This window comes from Schistocerca nitens, chromosome 2 (assembly GCF_023898315.1).
Source record: "Schistocerca nitens isolate TAMUIC-IGC-003100 chromosome 2, iqSchNite1.1, whole genome shotgun sequence".
In the NCBI taxonomy this organism is placed as follows: Eukaryota; Metazoa; Arthropoda; class Insecta; order Orthoptera; family Acrididae; genus Schistocerca; species Schistocerca nitens.
The window spans coordinates 775,393,682-775,401,516 of record NC_064615.1 but is presented as its reverse complement, the minus strand read 5'-3'; positions in this window follow the sequence as shown (position 1 = coordinate 775,401,516).

The window sequence follows — 7,835 nt, the reverse complement described above, 5'->3', positions numbered from 1 at the left end:
CGAACTGGCCAAGGCGTAGCATGAATCTCTGCTTCGACCAGTTTAGCTCGGATAAGAGATAAAACGCATCCCAAAAATCTGTTGTATATATCAGTAGCATTTTGGGATGCGTTTGATCTCTTAAAACTGATATTGGGTACAAACAAAACAAAAATAGTACGTTATTTTGACATACACTCCTGGAAATGGAAAAAAGAACACATTGACACTGGTGTGTCAGACCCACCATACTTGCTCCGGACACTGCGAGAGGGCTGTACAAGCAATGATCACACGCACGGCACAGCGGACACACCAGGAACCGCGGTGTTGGCCGTCGAATGGCGCTAGCTGCGCAGCATTTGTGCACCGCCGCCGTCAGTGTCAGCCAGTTTGCCGTGGCATACGGAGCTCCATCGCAGTCTTTAACACTGGTAGCATGCCGCGACAGCGTGGACGTGAACCGTATGTGCAGTTGACGGACTTTGAGCGAGGGCGTATAGTGGGCATGCGGGAGGCCGGGTGGACGTACCGCCGAATTGCTCAACACGTGGGGCGTGAGGTCTCCACAGTACATCGATGTTGTCGCCAGTGGTCGGCGGAAGGTGCACGTGCCCGTCGACCGGGGACCGGACCGCAGCGACGCACGGATGCACGCCAAGACCGTAGGATCCTACGCAGTGCCGTAGGGGACCGCACCGCCCCTTCCCAGCAAATTAGGGACACTGTTGCTCCTGGGGTATCGGCGAGGACCATTCGCAACCGTCTCCATGAAGCTGGGCTACGGTCCCGCACACCGTTAGGCCGTCTTCCGCTCACGCCCCAACATCGTGCAGCCCGCCTCCAGTGGTGTCGCGACAGGCGTGAATGGAGGGACGAATGGAGACGTGTCGTCTTCAGCGATGAGAGTCGCTTCTGCCTTGGTGCCAATGATGGTCGTATGCGTGTTTGGCGCCGTGCAGGTGAGCGCCACAATCAGGACTGCATACGACCGAGGCACACAGGCATCATGGTGTGGGGAGCGATCTCCTACACTGGCCGTACACCACTGGTGATCGTCGAGGGGACACTGAATAGTGCACGGTACATCCAAACCGTCATCGAACCCATCGTTCTACCATTCCTAGACCGGCAAGGGAACTTGCTGTTCCAACAGGACAATGCACGTCCGCATGTATCCCGTGCCACCCAACGTGCTCTAGAAGGTGTAAGTCAACTACCCTGGCCAGCAAGATCTCCGGATCTGTCCCCCATTGAGCATGTTTGGGACTGGATGAAGCGTCGTCTCACGCGGTCTGCACGTCCAGCACGAACGCTGGTCCAACTGAGGCGCCAGGTGGAAAAGGCATGGGAAGCCGTTCCACAGGACTACATCCAGCATCTCTACGATCGTCTCCATGGGAGAATAGCAGCCTGCATTGCTGCGAAAGGTGGATATACACTGTACTAGTGCTGACATTGTGCATGCTCTGTTGCCTGTGTCTATGTGCCTGTGGTTCTGTCAGTGTGATCATGTGATGTATCTGCCCCCAGGAATGTGTCAATAAAGTTTCCCCTCCCTGGGACAATGAATTCACGGTGTTCTTATTTCAATTTCCAGGAGTGTATGTGTGTGTGTTTCAAATAAAAGTTGAATTGTAATTAACTTTTTTGAAAACAATATAATCAAGGTCTGTAATAATCTGAAATTTTGCAAAATGTCCCGCCACCATTAATTAATTTGGAAAAATAAAAACTCTGTTTCAGCCTAAATTAATTAAGCTTTCACGCCACATCCATCCATATGCAATAAATCTGGCTTCTGAAATACCATTTTTGGCAATAAGCTGCAGAAAGTGCGCTTTTGGATTATTTTGAACATACCTAATTAAAATACCTAAGCTTTCATTATTATTCTAATTATTTGTTTTACTCATTTTTCTTTTATGTTTTAAACTGTTATTCTACGTTTTAAATTCATGATTTTTTTGTATTTTAATTTACCACATCACATAAGAGTATTTTCTGAACTGAGAATAATTAGTAACTCATTATTATGATGCAAAATCATTAACATAATCATTATTTGTAAAGAAATTGTTAAAAGATAACTTTTTTACACCATGCAGATAAAATGAAAGAAATTTCTTCACATAATAACCGCGAAGTACAACACAAAATAAAACAAAATTCAACTGGTTTCGCACATTTTTGCGGGCGATTGTCTAAATATCCTGATTTGTATCAGGCATGTTTCAGTGCACTGGAAAACTGCAGTGAAGAGAACTGTTAAAGTGCTAATGATATCAGCTCGATTATACTGTTTCTCAAGCAGAGATTGACATCATAATCTTCAGCAGAACTAGATCTGAATATCTTCTCACAAAGTTCTTCCAACAAGAATGCCATATACGACCAGTCTGTAACGTCGAGCCGTTTGGGATCACCGGATGAAGTTATTTGTTCTCAGATAAGACGCTTCAAACGGTTCTTTCACATTCACGTTGTTTGTTGTTATATGTATAATTCACAACTCTGTGTGGCACCGATCACCCAGAAATGCGTACTAAATTCTTTTTTCAGTCCATACCAATAGAATCATTAACTTGTCATTAGAACAGAACGAAATTACCGATAAATTAGGTATACTAAAACACATGGCAACAAATAAAGACTATAATGCTGATATGGTAGACAAAATGTATAATATAAAGTTACATAACAAAAGCACCAAAACAGATAAAGACACAACATTAACAAGAGAAGCAGAACCATAAAAAATGAAGTAAATTGCTGTATGTTACTGTGGTGTCGTATCAGACAGAACAGCAAATGATTTTCGTAAAAGTAATCTACGAATCGGGTTCCACATGAAAAACAAAGTAGGGACAATAGTCAGAAACACAATCCAAAAAACAAAACCATTTACACCGTCAGGGATTAATAATATCAGATGTGGTGAATGTGAAAGTTTCTATGTGGGGCAAACGGGTAGGCGTTTCTCCACCAGACTCAGGCAGCACACAAACATAAGCGAAAACCTGTAAGACCTCTTCACTAAAGTAATTTTTTTGTGTAAAATTTTGTGTTTGCTTCTGAAAAGGAACGTGAAATTGATATTTTGATTGCGGGCTAACGATTTTAAATGCCAACGCGTGGCCTACGGTTTCTTTCAAGGACAGCTAAGAAATGCCTAGCTCTTTGCTTTTGTCTTTCACTATCTTGATCTTGTCATTTACGTTATTTCCGCTTTTTATAGGAGAGAGACAACATTTCGACCAGGCACCGAACCGCCATTGGCGTGACTTTGTTACTAATTATCAGTATCTTTTTTCTCTTATCTTACAACCAGAACCTGTTGTCATTCGAGGAAGAAATCGGGAATATTAACTTATTACACAGCACAGTGCGGTTATCAATCGTGATATGCAGTTTGCATTTCCATTGGTGCACATCTTCAATTGCGCTGCTCCCAGTACCAATCTGGGATAATTACAACGTGCATTGCTTTATTGCTTCGGAACTCATTTAGTAAGCGAAAGTCCAAGCCATCACACACACTGTATATTATCACAGAGTGCACATCTGCCAAAGTGTATTATAACAACAGCAGCGTCGAGGAATCCTTAAAGATTCTACATAGTGTACAGAAAGGCAGATTAATGGACACTGTAGAAGAAATTTTTAGTGACCTCAAAGAACAGCCACAACACACAACTCAATGAACAAACGGACCTCGTAAATGAAAAAAATTTCTCGATTGTTTTAGACATTTATTCTAATGAGCCGTAAGTACACACTTTTAGATGTGTCAACCTGTTTTGATATATACAATCTATTCAAAATTGCAGTACATAAAACGGAATATTGTCTAGTATCGCTGACTAGTTGTTCTTTGGTGTGTATATTACTTTGTTATCTCTGCCTGAAGTCAACCTATATGTCAAAAATCTTTTAAGTATATGAATGATAACAAACCATAAAACTGGTTGCACGTACTGTTAATCTCACCGTACATTGTTCTCCTTACGTTGTATTAAGTTCTATAGATGTTTGAAAATGGCAAAAAATTCCGAAATTGCAATCAGAAAATAAAACACTAACATTTAAAAGCAAGATGACATCGCTTCAAAATGGTTGACAAGTACTTCACAGCGTGTTTGTTCCATCATTCAGTTTGTCGAACTACTCACTACAGTTCAAAACCAATAATGATGTATATAATTACAATACCAGAAGAAAAAAATTACATTCATTGCTCCACATTAAGACTGTCTTTGTCACACAAAAAATGGGGGCACAATGCTGTCACCAAAATTTTTGAACGCTTACCCAACGATATTAAATGCCTGACAGATATCAATGTTAAATTTGGAACAAACCGAAAAGTTTCTACCTGCCAACTTCTTTTATTCCATGGAAGAATTTATATTTATGCAGCGTATAAAAGCTGGTGGGCAGGAATTACTAATTCACCTCTTTACTGGCGTGTAGCCATATTTACACAAGGCTGTTTATAAATTAACTATACAAAAGTAACATTTAATTTATAAAACGGTAAATAATTTCAGAAATGTTTCTTCAAGTTATATTTACAAATGTGGCTACCTTTTGTAACACGACAAATAGCTCATCTGTAATCAGTTTCCTGCCAAATCCTGTGAAGAAAATCTTGATGTATGGTGGCAGCTGCTTGTGTCATCATCCGTTGTCGCAACACATAGATGCTTCCCGGAATCTCTTTCATTTAAATGGACTGCCAATGTGACACACAGCCAGTTTTGGTGAAACAAAATTAATTTGCTGAATCAAAATTAATAACAGTTTGTCTTCGAAGTGGTGGCTTTCGATATTTAGTCCTAAATTGCTTCTGAACTGTAGTGGTGCATTTGGATTCACGAAACCGTAAACGACTTTGTGCACTCTCTGCACTCTTGTACGACTCCATGATGATTTCTGGAAAATTCATTTGTTCAAAGCACCTAGCGGAAACATTAGGAGCTGACAATGTTAGGCGGGAATAATACTTGAAGATATACTGCATTCAATGCTGTATCAATCATTTCTGTAAGTTAGTTATCCTTTTCATAATTAAAGGTTACTTTTGTATAACCAATTTATAATCGGCCTGTATATGAAAGCGTAATATCAATGTAAAATGACTCGATCAACATTATTACGATTTACTGTACAAATCATCAATGGAACATATAACTAACGAACAAAGACGTAGCGGAAATTGGTGAATCACGGTGGCTGGAAGAACAGGTGCGTTTAGGATTATGAAGATAAAATCAGATATGGCTAACGCAGGACAATGTCTAATAATCTATAAGAAAATACGCATGTGGGTAAACTACTATGAATAGCATAGTAAGCGAATTATCGTAACCAAGATCGATATGAAGTCAAAATCCAACCCATAGTAGTACAAGTTTGTATCACAGCTAGCTCCGCAGATGATGACGAAATTGAATGCCTGTTTCATAATACACATGACATTATTCACCTGGTTAAGGGAGACGAAAAGTTAATTCGACAGTAGGAAAAGCAAGAGAAGGAAAAATAGTATGAGAACGTGGACTGAATGGAAATGATTCAGAGATTAAGATTCATGGTGTAATTCTGCACAGAGCATAATTTAATCAACGCTAACACCTGGTTTAAGAATCATGTTTGATGGCTGTATACTTGGGAGAGATCTGGAAACACCGAAAGTTTTGAGATTCCTTATATAAGGGTAATACAGATACTCCTAAACCAAATTTTAAGTTGTAATTCATCCCCAGGGACAGATTTAGACTCTGATCATAATTCACTGGTTATGAACTGCAAATGAAAACTATAAAATTGCAAAAAGGTAGTAAATTACGGAGGTGTCACCTGGATGAATTGAACAATCCAGAGGTTTGGTGAGAGTTTCAGAGGGTGCACTAGGCAACGACTGACTGAAACAAGTTAAACGGGTACTATAGAATACGAATGGGTAAGTTCCAGAAATGAAATAGTGAAGGCAGCAGATAATCAAATAGGTAAAAAGACAAGGTGAAGTAAAATCCTTGGATATCGCAGGAGGTAACTGAATTTAATTGGTGGAAGATGAAAACATAAAAAGGTAGCAAATAAAGCAGGTGACAGGGAATACAGCCGGGTAAAAGCTAGATTGACAGAAAATGCAAACTGGCTCTAAAAGAATCGCAAGAGCATAAATGCTAGATTGTAGAAGTATGTATTAACAGGGGAAAAAGACATCCCGCCAATAGGAAAATTAGAGACCATTGAAGTAAACAGAAGGACTTCTATCATGCGCTCAGATGATAAGCCAGTACTAAGCAAAGACGGGAAAGCTCAAAGGTAGAGTGAATGTATAGAATGGCTATTCAGGGAATATGAAGCGAAGGGCGGTGTTATAGATAGGGAAGAAGTAAAAGTGTACTGAAAGACAGACCAAAGCTGAAACAAAGTCCCTAGAGTGGACGACATTCCCTCAAAATTACTGAGATGCTTGCGAGAGCCAGCCATGACAAAAGTATTCCACATGGTGTGCGAGATACATGAGACAGGCGTAATATCCTCAGACTTCAAAATAATTTCAGTTTCAAAGTCCACAGGTGTGGATATTACCGAACAAACAGTTTAATGAGTCATGGTTGCAACTGACAGAATAACGGGAAACCTGGTGGGAGCTGATCTCGCAGAAGATTCATTTGGATTCTGGAAATTGTAGGTACACGCAGGTCAGTATTAAGCCTACAACTTACCTCAGATAGATTGAGAAAAGGAAACCTACGTTTATAGCATTTGTAGGCTTATAGAAATATCCTGAGAATGTTGACTGGAATACTTCCATAGAATTCTAAAATTAGCTGGGGTGTAATACAAGGAGCGAAGTGCTATTTACAGCATGTACAGAAGTCAGACAGCAATTATACGAGTCGAGAACCATGAAAGGGAAGTAGTAGTTGAGAAGGGATTGAGACAGGATTGTAACCTATCCTCAACGTTATTCAGTGTGTACATTCAAAAGATTGTAAAGGAAACGCTGGAGAAATTTTAAAAGGGGGAGAAGAACTAAAAACTTTGATGTCTGCCGATGACATTTTAATTCTGACAGGGATAGCAAAGGAGTTGGAAGAGCAGCTGAATTGAATGTATAGCGTCTTGAAAAGAAATTATAAGATGAACATCAACAAAAGTAAATCAAGAGATATGAAATGTAGTCGAATTAAATCAAGTGATGTCGAGGGAATTATATTACAAAGTGAGACGCTAAAAGTAGTAGATGAGTTTTGTTATTGGGGCATTAAAATAGCGGATGATTGCCGAAGTAGGCAGGATATGAAATGCAGGCTACCTACACCAAGTAGAGCATTTCTATAAAAGAGGAATTTGTTACCATCTACTATGAATTTATATGTTAGAAAGTATTTTCTGACAGCAGTTTTCTGGAATGTAGCCTTCTACGGATTTCAAATGTATATCATAAGTTGTTCAGCGAAGAACAGAATAGAAGCTTTCAAAATGTGGTACAACCGACGAATATAGAAGATTAGATGGGTAGATCGAATAAATAACGCGGAGGTACTGAATCAGATTTGGGGAAAAAATAAATGTTTAGCACAGCTTGATTAAAAGAAGGTATCGCCTGATAGGACAAATTCTGAGATATTAAGGAATCGTCAGTTTGGTAGTGGAGGGAAGAGTGGAGAGTAAAATTATAGAAAGACGTCAGGGGATGGGTACTGCTCAATGTACTGGTTCAAATATATATAGGTTTCAGTAATTATTGTAAATTAAGCCCGCCTCCATGGCTGAATGGTCAGCGCGGCCTTGGTTCGATTCCCTGCACGTTTGGAGATTTTCTCCTCTCAGGGACT